The sequence below is a fragment of the Cygnus olor genome, chromosome 15 (assembly GCF_009769625.2).
Source record: "Cygnus olor isolate bCygOlo1 chromosome 15, bCygOlo1.pri.v2, whole genome shotgun sequence".
In the NCBI taxonomy this organism is placed as follows: domain Eukaryota; kingdom Metazoa; phylum Chordata; class Aves; order Anseriformes; family Anatidae; genus Cygnus; species Cygnus olor.
Window position 1 is genome coordinate 8634309 of NC_049183.1, and position 13387 is coordinate 8647695.

Sequence of the window (13387 nt, forward strand, 5' to 3'; positions counted from 1 at the left end):
TACCGTGTTAGTGAAGCATGTCTATTCTTTTCCATTCATTCTAAAAAACCCTAAGGGCTACGGAAAGGCATTTTGGAGCCGTTAATAACTGGGGGTATTGATTAAGGAGTAGAGAGCTGAGATTCTGGTTTATGGTACAGAGGACTTGCTACAGAATCAGACCTCTGAATTGCGCAGCACTCAGTATATCAGGAAGGAAGACATTTTTGGCATATTTAGGTATTCTGAAGGTTTTACTGTGCTTAGGGTTCTTGCTGTTTTGCTGTTCCCTCCTGCCCCCCAGGGAATTCCTGGCACCTCTGAAGTTGGCGGAGGTTCTGTGGTGGACTGTGGCTAGTGAGACTGTGATTTATCCTTCAGCTTTGTGGTTTGTGATGAACCACCAGGATTCATCTGTACTCCTGGATGCTCTATTTTAGGCTGCTGTTGGCTTCTAGCTTTGCCATAGACTATTGAGTAATGACTGCTATTGCAAATGAATACCCTTACGACTAAACGCAGCAAAGTTAAGAATCATATCTTTAGTTGTGGGTGCTTTGTTCAGAGCATCTGCATCAAGTGAGCTTGGTGTCTGTCTTGTCCATTGAGGCTGGTTCTGGTAAAAGTTACTGTGCCCCTGTTTTTTCCAGGTTTGTTGTGTCTCTCTACTTGAAGTCACATATGAGCGCTGTCTTCTGGGGTTTCTGGGATGTGGTAGCCTGATCTGTGCTGTGTGGTGACTGGGTGTGTGCAGCACATCACAAGTCAACGTTCAATGGTTCTTTAACTCTTTTACAAATGATAGACTTCTTTTAAATGTGGTTTTCTTTTGGTGTGTCTCAGATCCAAGTGCTTACAAGTTCAGGTTTGGACCCTCACAGTGAGAGCAGCTTTACCAACAAATGCTGCCCTGGGAGCTGCCATCAAAATAGGACATTACACATCAGTTGTGCAAGCCTGGAATTTAAAACAGCAGCAGAAGGAAGGAAAAAAAGCAGAGCAAATAGTCCGACTGCAGAGAAGGAAAATAATTTTATTTTATAATTAAGCTACAAAGCAGGATGACAGACTTCATAAACTGAGTCCTGTTTCCCTAGACAAGCCAATTAATGTACATGGTTGGAATGATACGTGTTATAACAAGCAGCATGAAAAATAGCATGTTTCAAGTTAGGAAAGTTGTTCACAAAGCCTTTAACATGCACAGTCAGCTAGATATAAAACACCAACAAATCTATCTTAACAAGCTTTTAAAATGTATTTGGAGTAATGAGAAGAAAATATAGGAAGACTTATAAACACACATGAAACACATTTCAGCAGTTATAGATTGCATAGTGTAGTGAAAGCCTTTTAGTTACTGAGCAGCAGTAAAATGTGTTGACTGTTTAATTTGTACACAGTTTTATTTTACAGCATCTTAAAAGTTGCCTTTTGGCAGAGAGAATACATAAGGATGTAGACTTATTGTAAGACAGATGGCTGACAAGAGAGCCCAAGTTAACTTCAAGGTTAGAATTATCATGGGAGAATAAAGCTCCCAAGGGCCTGGGATGTACATGGCTCTGTCTGCTTCTGTAATCCATTTGACTTATGGGTCCTGCTAGCAAAGTTATATTTGGGTATTTGCTGTTCATTAACACCTGTTTTGGATGCTTTGTCAGGATCTGATCCAAGCATCACGTTGCACAACCTGCCCTTCATTCAGTGGACTTAAGATGAGACTTTTAATGAGAAAATGTCATTTTGCAAACGTGCCATAGTGACGCAGAGCAGGTTTCTCATTGCTGCTTGTGAAATGACTGTGACTTCCCACATTTTGCTTAATATAAGCACCATGTGGGAGTCCCAGAGTCCATTGTGAGGTCTAGAAACTTCAGTGCAGACAACTTTACAGTTGGTATCTTCAAGCATAGCTCAGATGAAAAATAATGCAATTTGAATAATGCATGTAATAGTTCTTCACACTGACCTAGGAGTTTGGGTTCCCCCCCTTCAGTCAAAAGGCAAATGTCTTGGAGATGTAGGAGCAGTAGTAAGCAGGACAATAACAACATTGCACAGAACTATTTTAAGATGTTGGTGTAGCAGCGTGGGCAATAGCTATATGTACAACATATTGGAAAGGGGAAAGAAGGTTCTAGTGCTTAACTAGCTTCAAGTATCAAGATAAGAGGCCTTAATAACTAAAAGGCAATATGAATGGGCAGGAGCAGAACTTCCACTTCAGTAGCTGAGCATGACGATCTATCTGCATACTGTAAGGTTTATTTATGATGAATTTTTCCTCCTCTGCTCTAGCATTGTTACAAATGTTAAGCTGTTGTTTCGTGGCTGCTCCAAACTAAATGCACATGATGAGCTGTGCTGGTTTCTGTGCTGTACTTGGATGGGGTTTATGAGTTCTGTCCACCATAGGCACAAGCCAAAGAGTCATGGGCAAGCCCTGTAGCATCAAACCCATGAAAGGCTCCATTCAGTCCTGTCATTATTGCTGATCTAACGGCTGGGAAACAGCTCTGCTGTTCTGGAGATGAATAAGAGCTCTCAAAATAGCAGCCCCAAATTTACATCCCGTTGTGGTTTGGTGCAACATCCTCTGAATCAGTGGTAGTTAAGGCTGTTTCCACACTCCCCCCACCTCCCCCCAAGATGAAGGACTGAGTCCCCACTCTCCTGAAGTAATAAAGCTTCACCAGCAGTTTCTTTTTGCATGTGGATGGACCCACTGCCTTCCCTGGGCAGACAGCTGGTTTCCAGCCATCTCTAGGCCAACTTTTACTTTAGCATCTGGTTGTCGTTACATAAAGTGAATGGGCCTGTTTTTCCATCTCTCTTATGTACATTAATACAACACAGCTGGCTTCCACGGTGTAGAGAGAAGCTATTTGCAGAACTGAGACCAGAAATTTGTCAATTCTCTATTGTATGCAGGCTGACTGCAGTGTTGAGCAGGCATCAGTGCTTCTACTCCTCCCAAAGGTTCAGCTTCTGCTGCAGATGAAAGCTTGCCTTGGTCCCCGAGTGCCACCTTTAAGTTCAGATGCGGTAAACACCCTCGCTGTGCTTAGTCCGTTCCTCTTCCCAGTGCTGTTGACATCTCCTGCTTGTGTTCTTTCTTAGAACCACGGTATACCAAGCATGTGCCTTTTGTGACTTTGAAGGGATAGTAAATGGAGATGCAATCAGCTTCCAGGATGCACAGAGCCTTGTGATAATCCCTTAGATGCAAGCTGAAGGAGGGAAAATATCACATATTTCAGATCAAGTTGGTGGCTTCCTTTCTCTTACTTTCCATGAGTTCAGTTTATGTTCAGAATTCCTCATGCAAATGATCACCGAGTCTTTAACTCTGCTTAACTAATTGGTACTTGTATATGCAAGATTAGTGATCAACTATACTAATATTATTGACCCCTCTTTGGCTCTCAGTGCTGTTTTTCCCAGGTGATTGCAATTAGAGCATAATTAATTATCAAATAGCTGTGTTCCTTTTGTTGTGAACACTGTAACAATTACACACAAAGATCGGCACAAAATCCTGAATACATAATTCATTGTCTTGTGCTTTCCCTATAGAATCCATGGGAGATTTGCTAGAAAACAGACACAAGTAGTTGATACATAATGTATTTACAGATCTATAAAAGTTTCATCCTTGTGAACCCACAGGGAATAGGATGGTTTGAATTTAACTTTTGATTGTATGGCTGAGAAATGAAGTACAGATAAAGGGACGGTTACTGTAACTGGCACCAGACCAAAATAAATGTCGGACCCAGCTGTCTGTATCCTTGAATACATGAATAACTTTATGCTCCTGGGTTGTTTAATTGGATTCTGTGGGACTGCGAATTCAAGTAAACTTATTCATGCATGAGTGTTTTTTCAGAGTCGTACTGTTGCAAGTACTTTCATTGTTGAACAGAGGGAAAAATTCCTGGTGAGTGCAGGCAAGGCCACGCGTTCGGCTTGGGCATTAGGTCTGCTCTCGGCAGGGGGGTGCCCTCGTCCCCACCAGCGTGCAGGAACGTCGCACGCCTGGGCAGCAGCGAGTGCTGAGTGGCATGGCTACTAAACCTGCAGTGTTAGAAGAAGAAATTATTTCTGTCCTCTCAAAGGCAAATACAAATCTAAATTGGCTTCTTCAGTTGAAGTAAAGACAGTGATGGCATAGGAACCCTGGGTAATGGGTAAAGACTCTTCCTCTCACTGGCTGCCCAAGCCATCCTGGGCCAGGAGCTGCATCAGTCCAAGCCTTGTGCAAGCGGGGATGCTTTTCCTGGTGGGTGGCGCCGTGTTCCCTGCCTGCTGCTGACTCCAAGCTCCAGCACCACAGGGAGGCTGCGGCCACAGCACATCGAAGCAGGAGTTACACCCTTCTTGTGCTTGCTTAAACATTTGCCTTCGGCCTTCCCACCCCTGTCGGGGAGTGGTGGAGAGAAGAGTCTGTTTGGTGAGAAAGAGGGGCAGGATGGGGAGAGGTGAAGTGCTGTTCGTTCACAAAGAAGGCTCCAGATTCACCTTATAGGCCCTTATAGATGTGCCTGCATGGACTAAAGAAACAGGAACTAGATGGCCAGTTCCCTTGGGGGGTTTCTTAGTCTCCACCATTTCTGAGGAGGCACCGGAGCACTCTGGGCTGCAAAACGTCTTGAGTTTCCTGTCTCTGGATGGGGTAACTTGGATAAATTGCTCCGCCCTGGGTGTCCAAGCTTTTCTGCTAGTAAAACAGGGATGGTAACATAACTGCTCTTTTTACAGAGTGCAACGAGATTTTTTTTATTGCTGTGACAGTCTCGGATCTGAGAGCACGAATGTGTGAAGACTCATAAACCACAGTGTTTCCCTGCGTTCAAACTGCTGTTCCGAAACTTGGGTTTCAATTACCTAAGAGGGAGGGGAAAAAAAGAAGTGTTTATGAGCTTTCAACCATTCTCTCCTCACCCGTCCCCAAAATTAGTTTATTAAATCCTAAACCGAGCCGGCAGCCCGCTCGCCGGGCTGCAGCGACGAGCAGCAGCGGCTTTCGTTCGGTTTCACAACCCTGGTGTCCGGGGCTTGCCCCCCGACCCCTTCTGCTCGCTGCCTTCGCCCTTTGGGGCTGGCACCGAACGGCCCCGCCGGGCTGCCTGGAGCCGGTGCCGGTGCTGCGGCGCCACCTGGCGGCCCCGGGGGCGGCAGGGACGGGACGGGGAGGCCCCAGCCCCGCAGGCCCAATCCCCGCAGGATTTTTTCCGAGAGCGGTGCTCTAGTGCTGCCGAGCTCAGCTTTTCGTAGCAGGTTTTACTGGTTTGTGGTGGAAAATAGCTGTTAAAATGAGAAGGTGGAGAGGGAAGAGAAAGAAAACAGCCCAAAGTGCAGCGCTGACAGGTCTGAATACAATTAGCTCAACTCCTGGCTGGAAAGTCCTGAAATACTGAGGGCTGCAGGAGACTTTTGAAATGATATTGCAAGAAGTTTGAAAAATACATTCCATCTTGCCTCTAAGTTTTAATTGGCATGGATGAATAAGCCAGGTTTTATTGGTAGAAACACATCAGAGGGTTCTGCATATAATTCTCTGCTCGTTATAGTACTTTTTTATATGTTTTCTAGCATAAACAGTCTTTGAATATGTGCTGGGCAGTTCTAAAATATCGCCATGTATCTGTGATGGATGCCTGACAGAAATTAGGCTACAGGATTTCAAGGTTTCATTAAGTTATTGCTACTCTTCTCAGCTTACGCAGCTGAGGAAGTGTGAACCATAAAGTCCAGCTTTCTGATATCCATAAAAATGTCCTGTGGTATAAAGTCGATGCCGGGTCCATAAGTTGTGTACATGTCCTTAATGGTTCTAACTTCAATTTCCTTTATGTTAGAATCTGAATCAGGTAGAGCATCTAGTCTGCCTTTAACTCCTCGTTCTGATTAGCAAAAACATCAACGCATGTAGGTAAGGCTTCTTGCTTTACTCCTAAATCAAGGGGATTTGCTATCTGGCTGTCATGTAAGAATAACTCCAGAATAATATCTGGCGATACTGGACCTCTCTCCTCTTTCAGTTGCCTCACTTGGAAATTGCTCATTTGCGAAATTAAGGTTAGTCAGCCTTGGCATGACCCAAGGCTCTGGTCTCTTCCACGGGTTATTCAGTGGGGTTTACACAGGAAGAGATGATGTTCTCTGCCCTTACATACTTTCATTTCTGCTTCTCATTCAAAGCTTTTCTCTGATTTGCAATTCTGAGCATCGCTTTTTCTCTTCATTGAGGGAATGTTGTTGCCTTTGACAGCTGCCAAGGTGTATGCAGGCTGTCACTCGTAAGAGCAAGTCACAACTAAAATTCTGTCTGCATCTCTCAAAATAGGTTAGGTAGTTAGGAAAAGCATTAACAGAGCCATTCCTTATAAATTATGATTAATTGAGCATGAATTATGAATTATAGTTCACATTTTGTGCTCAGCATGCTGCTTAGGAACACTTCTGACATGTGGTACTCGGATTTTCCAGAAAGAACGAAGGGATGTTGCTAGAGAAGAAGGAAGTATTGTGATGTTACTGGGGCACACGTTGGAACAGCCCCACTGTTCAGTGATCTTTAGGCTGGATTTTGTCTAGCATTACTCAAGGGATAATTTTACCCAATTTTTATTGCTTTTCTTCCTTCAGATGTGGTGGTTCTTGTTTTGTGGGTTGTTTGTTCCCCCCACCTCCCCATTTCAAGTGTTCCTGATAGTAGGCCTTGTGACTTCACCTTTCTTCCTTAGTCCATATGTTGTAGGGCAGGCCAAGGATATTCTGTTTTGGGGCAAGAAAAGAAGTCCTGGACTTTTTATCTATTATTGAATTGGGCAGAAAATGAGAGCTTTAAAAACCCATGTTATTTCTCTGCATCGTGAGCATAATGACTGGGGATGAAAGAGTTGTAGAGAGCACAGAACAAAAATAAAAACACCTAATACACTGCTTTAGATGTAGACCAGGACAGATATTCATTCTGTGGCTTAAAAAAAAAAAAAAAGCTGAATGCTGGGACTGAAGATATTATTGTTCTGTTCTCATGTTAAGCTAGCATAAGGTTTTCAGTTGATTTCTAAACCGAAGAATTTTCGTTAAATGTCTCTCTTCCGCGGAAGCTCCTTTTTGCACACAAAGTCCTGGTGGCAGAAACTGGGTCAGCTGGGCTAGGGACGTAGGCTGACCTGGGTGTGGTGGGCTCTAATGGCCACGTGCTGGGTGGGAGTTTGGGACCACCACAAATGCTCTGAATGCCATAGCAATACCCATTTATACCAGCCCAGGGTTACACTTCTGTATGCATTACAAATCACTTGAATCTTCCTTGGAATTTGTTCTTTCTTTATTGTCATTATTACTTCAACGCTTACAGGACTACCATAGGAATGAAGAGGGAGAAATTCTTTTGGAAATAATGTTACCCCACATTTATTTATATACCTAAGTCCATAGTCCTAAATCTAAAGGGCTATAACTACATGTGCAGATATAAAGGGAAGTTTGCTTTCACCCTGGAAATGCTTATAAACTAGTCTTCACGCTCCTTTGCAAGTTTCACGGCTCTCCCATAGGGTAATCAGGACTTGAGGAATCAATTGCAAAGCACAGATTCTGGCAGTGAAACAAGCTATAGTAATCCGTTTGTGAAGTAATTGTGAAGAGCAAATGCAGAAGAAAATATGGTTTGCTTGTAGAAAACTCCTGACTAAAGAACACGATTACATTTTAGAATTGGGGATTTACTGAAAGTGATCCACCCACTTTTAGAAACCTTACTTTCACAGGCTGTAATACCTTTGATTTTTTTAGGATGTTCTTGTGAAATACAGCATTGTTTCTCATGCTGAGTAAAGTTGGGCTGACTTTCTGGGTTTGGTGGAATGACTCTACTTGTGTCTGGGTAACTGTCAGAATTTTACTCTAATTTCTAGGAAATGAGGTTGCATTACTTTATTTATTTTAGCATATCATATTTCAGATGCATTTGATTTGAACCACGTTCTGTTTTTTGATTAAAGAATCACTTGATTGGTGTACAAATCAGCACTCGTAGTGATATAAGAATACAGAGGAAATATTAAAATGCAATCAAATAAGAGTCACTGCGTCCTTGTCCGAGAGCAGGTACGGGTAACTGATCCTGTATTTGTCCCTGGGCTGCTGGATGGAGTCTCTGGGCTGGGTCAGGGTGGGAACTTGGAAGCCGAAGGCTGTGAGGGCAGCAGCACAGTTGCCAGGCCTGCAATCAGCTCTTGGGAATTACAGGTGACGTGACTGCTGTGTTCAATATTTGGAGCTGTTACTAGCTCTTTGCATTTTTGGCACCTTTATGCCCCATTAGTATCTACGTCTGACAGATATTTCTCTAGTTAATTTTTCTGGCACAAATGATCTACAGAAGCATATTTCAGAGGCTGAAGCAGACGGCATTAACACAATAAGCCTTGCTGTAATTGTGAGATGAAAGAGGCTACTGTTGATCTGGCCATAGTGGGTTGACTGATGATGCGGTGAGAGCCAAAGCTAGTTGGGCTGGGAGGGAAGGGCTTGTGTTTGAGAAAAGTATGGAGAATGCTGGAGGACAGCTGAGACAGGCAGAGAAAAACCCTGGGGACCGGGATTATGGCAGAAGCCGAAGTGAGCTGGGTAGCCACATCCCACTGAAACTCGGTTTCCTTTGAGACTGCCACACACAAATTACTGCACTGGTGTGACAGGGTTGTTCTGGGACCAAGGCTACTGTCTTCATACTGTACGGTGCGGGCAGGCACACACACCATGTGTGTGATAACTAGCCCGGGTAGCTGGTATCAAGACTGGGCTGTGCAGACGTGACACATGGTCATCTTCAGTTTCTGCCTAAAACAAAAAGCTGTCTCACGATAATAGCAACCATTTTAATCTTTTGTATAATTTCTGGTGTTTATATTCTTTTTCTCTTTAGTCTGACATTATATCCTGTTACAGATGATCTAACTAACCTCCATCTTACCTTACTGGGCACTAACTGGAAAGAATTGGTGCTGTGGGCTTCACTGCCTGGTGTGAAACCACCAAGAGTGCCCCTCATCTGCAGGTGGGTGAAATACATTTTCACCTGCTGGATAATCCTGCTCAGTACTTGAAAGATGACATGCTTTAAAGGACAGCATGAAGTAATGCTCTCCTGAGACATACTGTGCTTTGTACTAGAGTTTTATTTAGCTTAAAAAACAAAACAAACAGAAGAACAGATAAATAGTAAGCTCTGTCAAGAATATTAAATCTGCTTTTAAGTTAAGTCTCATTTCACTTTGACTCTTTTATGGTAATATGTTTTCCTATCTATGTATAGCTACCGTATGTATATCAGAGATACTGTTCTTCTGCATTGTTTCAGAAGGGGCCAGCAAAGGCTATTCCCATTTTGCTGCTTGTTTTTTTTTTTTTTTTTTTTTCTGAGATAGCAACTAGGCTGATCAATGGTTTCTGAATATTTAGCGGAATGAAATAGTTGGGGAAGTCACCAAGTATGATGACTGCTTTTACCTTCTTTGCAGTTTCCTTGGGTTCACTTCATTTAAGTTCCACCAGATGAAGTAAAAGCTGGAAATTATTCTCTGCTTAATACATGCTTTTTAACTGAGAATATTGCTAAAGTTTACATTAAAAAATTCTCATAGTAATCTAAAAAGAAACACTTTTGAGGCCAAGAGCGTAGCATATTCACAATATGGACATTGATGTCTGTGCTTCATTTCCTGTAGACATTATTGTAACATATTGCTGAGTGCTCTGATGTTTTCCCCCTCCGCGTTAGCTCACTAAATTGCCCCCAGGTCCTGCAGATAGGGCTGTAACAAGAATACATGGTCTCATCGCAATCTGCCAGCTGCAATAGATTGACTCCCATTTCAAACACACATTGATTTTTTTTTTTTTTTTTGTGGAGCTCACTATAGTAACAGCCTTCTGCTCCCCGTGTTTTGTACCCTTGACTGATCAATGTTAGGCTTCAGCTGGAAGCCTGGACATATCTCTGGTATGAAGTCCAGCTTTATGTTCATTAGCGCTTACAAGGCTGAGGGGGTTCAGCCTGCGGTGTGACAATGACTTACTAGCAGCTGAAAAATGGTGTGTAATGAAAATACGTAGGAGCCTCAACAGTCGTTGGGTCAGGTGGAGCTATTGTATCTTCAGCCACATCTCCTTGCGTTACGCTCCTCTGCAGCCGTGCTGACCTCAGCAGCAAGAACTGGGTCAGGAGATAGCACTCATTTATACTGCTGGCATGACATCACACCCAGCAAAGCAAAAAAGAGAAGTCGTAACTGAATTGTGTTACTCCACATGCTTATGTACTTCTTGGAGTGCTTTCTGTCAGTCTCCTGGTCTATGATATTTTGCCTGGGAAAGCATCCCTTTGATCTCTATATAATGTGCTACGTTTATTTGGAGGCAAACATGACAGGAGAGTGCAGAACACATCCCAGAAAATGTGGAATCATGATGAAATCGGAATGCAATGATCCTGTAAGCAAAGAACTCACGATCACGCTTATTATTCAAAGATGATGTAAGGATGAAATGAGGGGTCTTTTGGATGCTATGCACAGATCTTCCTCGAGACATGTCTGGGAAAGCCAGGAAAACCAGCAGTATTCATTATCTAAAGGTCAAGAGCACAATAGCAAGGGAAACAGGACATATTACATCGAATCTAAAATGTTTTCGAGGTTGTTATTGTACACAGGGTAAGAATATGCATTAACAGAATGCTTGAAAAGGTGCCATTGGGTTGTTGTAGACGTTCCCAGTGGCTTTTCTCAGTTCTAGGAACTGGTGACTGTGCATGTCTGTACTTAGTGCCACTCCTTTCGTCATCTCTTCATTGATATTTATTTCTGTAGCACTGAATTTAATAGGTGTAACATTATGCATATGAACTAATCTGAAATTCTTTATAATTAAAGTAGAGCATACCACTAACAATGGTAATATGTCTAAAACAACCCTTTTCCTACTTTCAGAAATTTCCTATTTTCTTGGGCTTTTAAGGGGGATTTTTTTTCCTAATCTTGCATTGATTTTACCTTAAAATTACAGATGATACAGATGATTTCCAACCTAGACGATCCTGTGGTTCTATCCCTAAAGTGAGTGATAATCTTGACTTGCTCAGTGAGATGTTCTGCATGTTCACTGATGTGAACTTCAGCATGAGGTGCGCAGCTGCAGTGTCAGGCAGCCTGCCCTGCCGACCTTGTCTGCCACATTGAAGAACCCAGCCTCTGTATTTTGTCTGAACTGGGAGCAATCTTTTATATATATTTTATATATATATATATATATATACACACACAGGGAAGGAAACATATATTTATATATCTCTTTAAATTATAAGTATATATAATATAAAAATATGTACATTTATATATAACATAAAACAAATTATATATATAAAACAACAACAAAAACCAGTTTCTTAGCATCATCTGTGGATGGTGGATTCTAGTGCTGATTGTAGTATTCTGACAGTAACTAAGACAGTATAGAGTCTGTATGCCTTCTTACTCTTTAAATACATGAGGCATATCAAAGTAATATAAAATTGTCTTTATTTTGGCTGGGGAGAGGGAGGGAGGAGGAAGGTGGTCCAGACCCACAAGTCTTCTGCAGTTTGTCTCCACTGTATTTGTGTGAGCTTATATAGCACCTTTACTGCTGATATATTTTCTTGCAGAGGGAGGATATACTACAGTGCTTCATCTTCTTGTGTGCTTGTGCTGATTCTCAGGGGAAATTTGGTCTTTTTAGTATGCAGTTGAAACAGTGTCTGAAAAAGTGTCATGGTTTGGATAATAATTTTTCAAACTAATTTAATACACTGATTTCCTTGGGATGAAGATCAAGTACTGTTCCATCCAACGTGCACCTAAAGGGCAACCTATTTGAGTTAAGTTTACTGAAACAGAAGTGACAGAATATCAATTTGTTTTCTAACTTCATGTCATATTTGAGAATCAAATGAGCAATTACATGAGACTAAAATGGATTTATTTCAGTATCAGACTTGCAGTCCACTTGTTGTTTTATTTTGTTTTATTTGATTGAGATAAAATAGCCTTTCATTTTACAGTAAACACGACCAAATACTATATTTCTTCCTTGGCTTCTTCAGAGCTTGTAGTTTCTCAGCCTTAAGTTGAAAACATTACTGACATATAATCTGTATCTGCCTTATTTAACACCAGAAACCTTCCCTGTGCCATGACAAATATTCCCAAACTTCTTTCTTTGCCACATAGTGACTTGTAAACTGGTGCCAATGTGTAAATGTTAACTTCTATTATATGCATTTACCAAATTTGAATGTAAAACCATAACCTCACACATAATGTATTTGCTTTGCATATATGTGCAGCCATGTGTAAATAGAGGTCAAAATGTTATGTCTCCAAAAGCATACAAATTTAGCTTTTGTTCTAGAAAATAGGTCCTTATTGGATTCTTCTCAGACTTCTCTAAATGGTCAGGTGCCTCTGAATAATCCAGATTGTCCTGCTTACAGATAGGAAGCACATTTCAGCAACCTGCTCCTGTTGCTCATCAAAGAGCTCTTACTGTAATTGGGTGTGTTACTAGATATGATTTACACAACTGTTTCTGCTCCCTGACACCATGTAAGGATGCTAGACAGCCCAAAGGATTACTGAAAGGACACACAATGTGCTTCACCTCTAGGCCTTCTGCCCAGGATTAATGGTAGTAGAATTGCATCCTTCCCCTTCCTTCACTCGCAATACATTTTGTACAAATGGGTCAGATCAGACTCCTTTAATTCCATATGTTTTCTGAATTAGTTCCCATGATGGGGAGGCAAAGATCATTTGGCTTTTGTCTTGGTTCATCTTTTACAAAGAATTGTTTTGGAAAATAGTCTGTTACAAATTACTTCTGTATAAAAAGCACATTCTTTATCTAGAATTGTAATGCACCTCTAGGCCAAATAGGATTTTGGTGAAATATGTAAAGCTCTTTGCCAAATCCCCGAGCCACTGCCATTCACTGCATTCTACACAAATCAAACTCATGCATTTAGAATAAACATTAAAGAAACTCCAGACATGACAATTGAGGTTTTACCAGCCTGAGAATTATAGCCCAACCACAATAATTGAAGTTCTGACAGCACTGAGCTGAAATTTGGCTGCCAAAGCCATATTTTGTTGTTTGTTTTAATGGTTGTGATCACCATGAGTTGCAAAGGGAATTAGCAGCCTCGGTCCAGAAGCAGTGGCAGTGCGTGCAATGTGTGCTGCACAGTGAAGTGTCTACATGCACTGTAACAGTTGTCAGGCGAAGGGAGATCTCTGCCAATTAGAGGCTGAACTAGTTCCCTAAATGACCTACTCAAAGGAGTTGC

The 13387-nt window shown here is 41.8% G+C and overlaps 1 protein-coding gene across 1 annotated transcript in view; it reads left to right on the forward strand.

Moving 5' to 3' along the window:
• The window catches only part of XYLT1 (xylosyltransferase 1), a 214397-nt gene that overhangs the window by 371 nt on the left and 200639 nt on the right, over nucleotides 1-13387 (forward strand). The window lies entirely within an intron of this gene.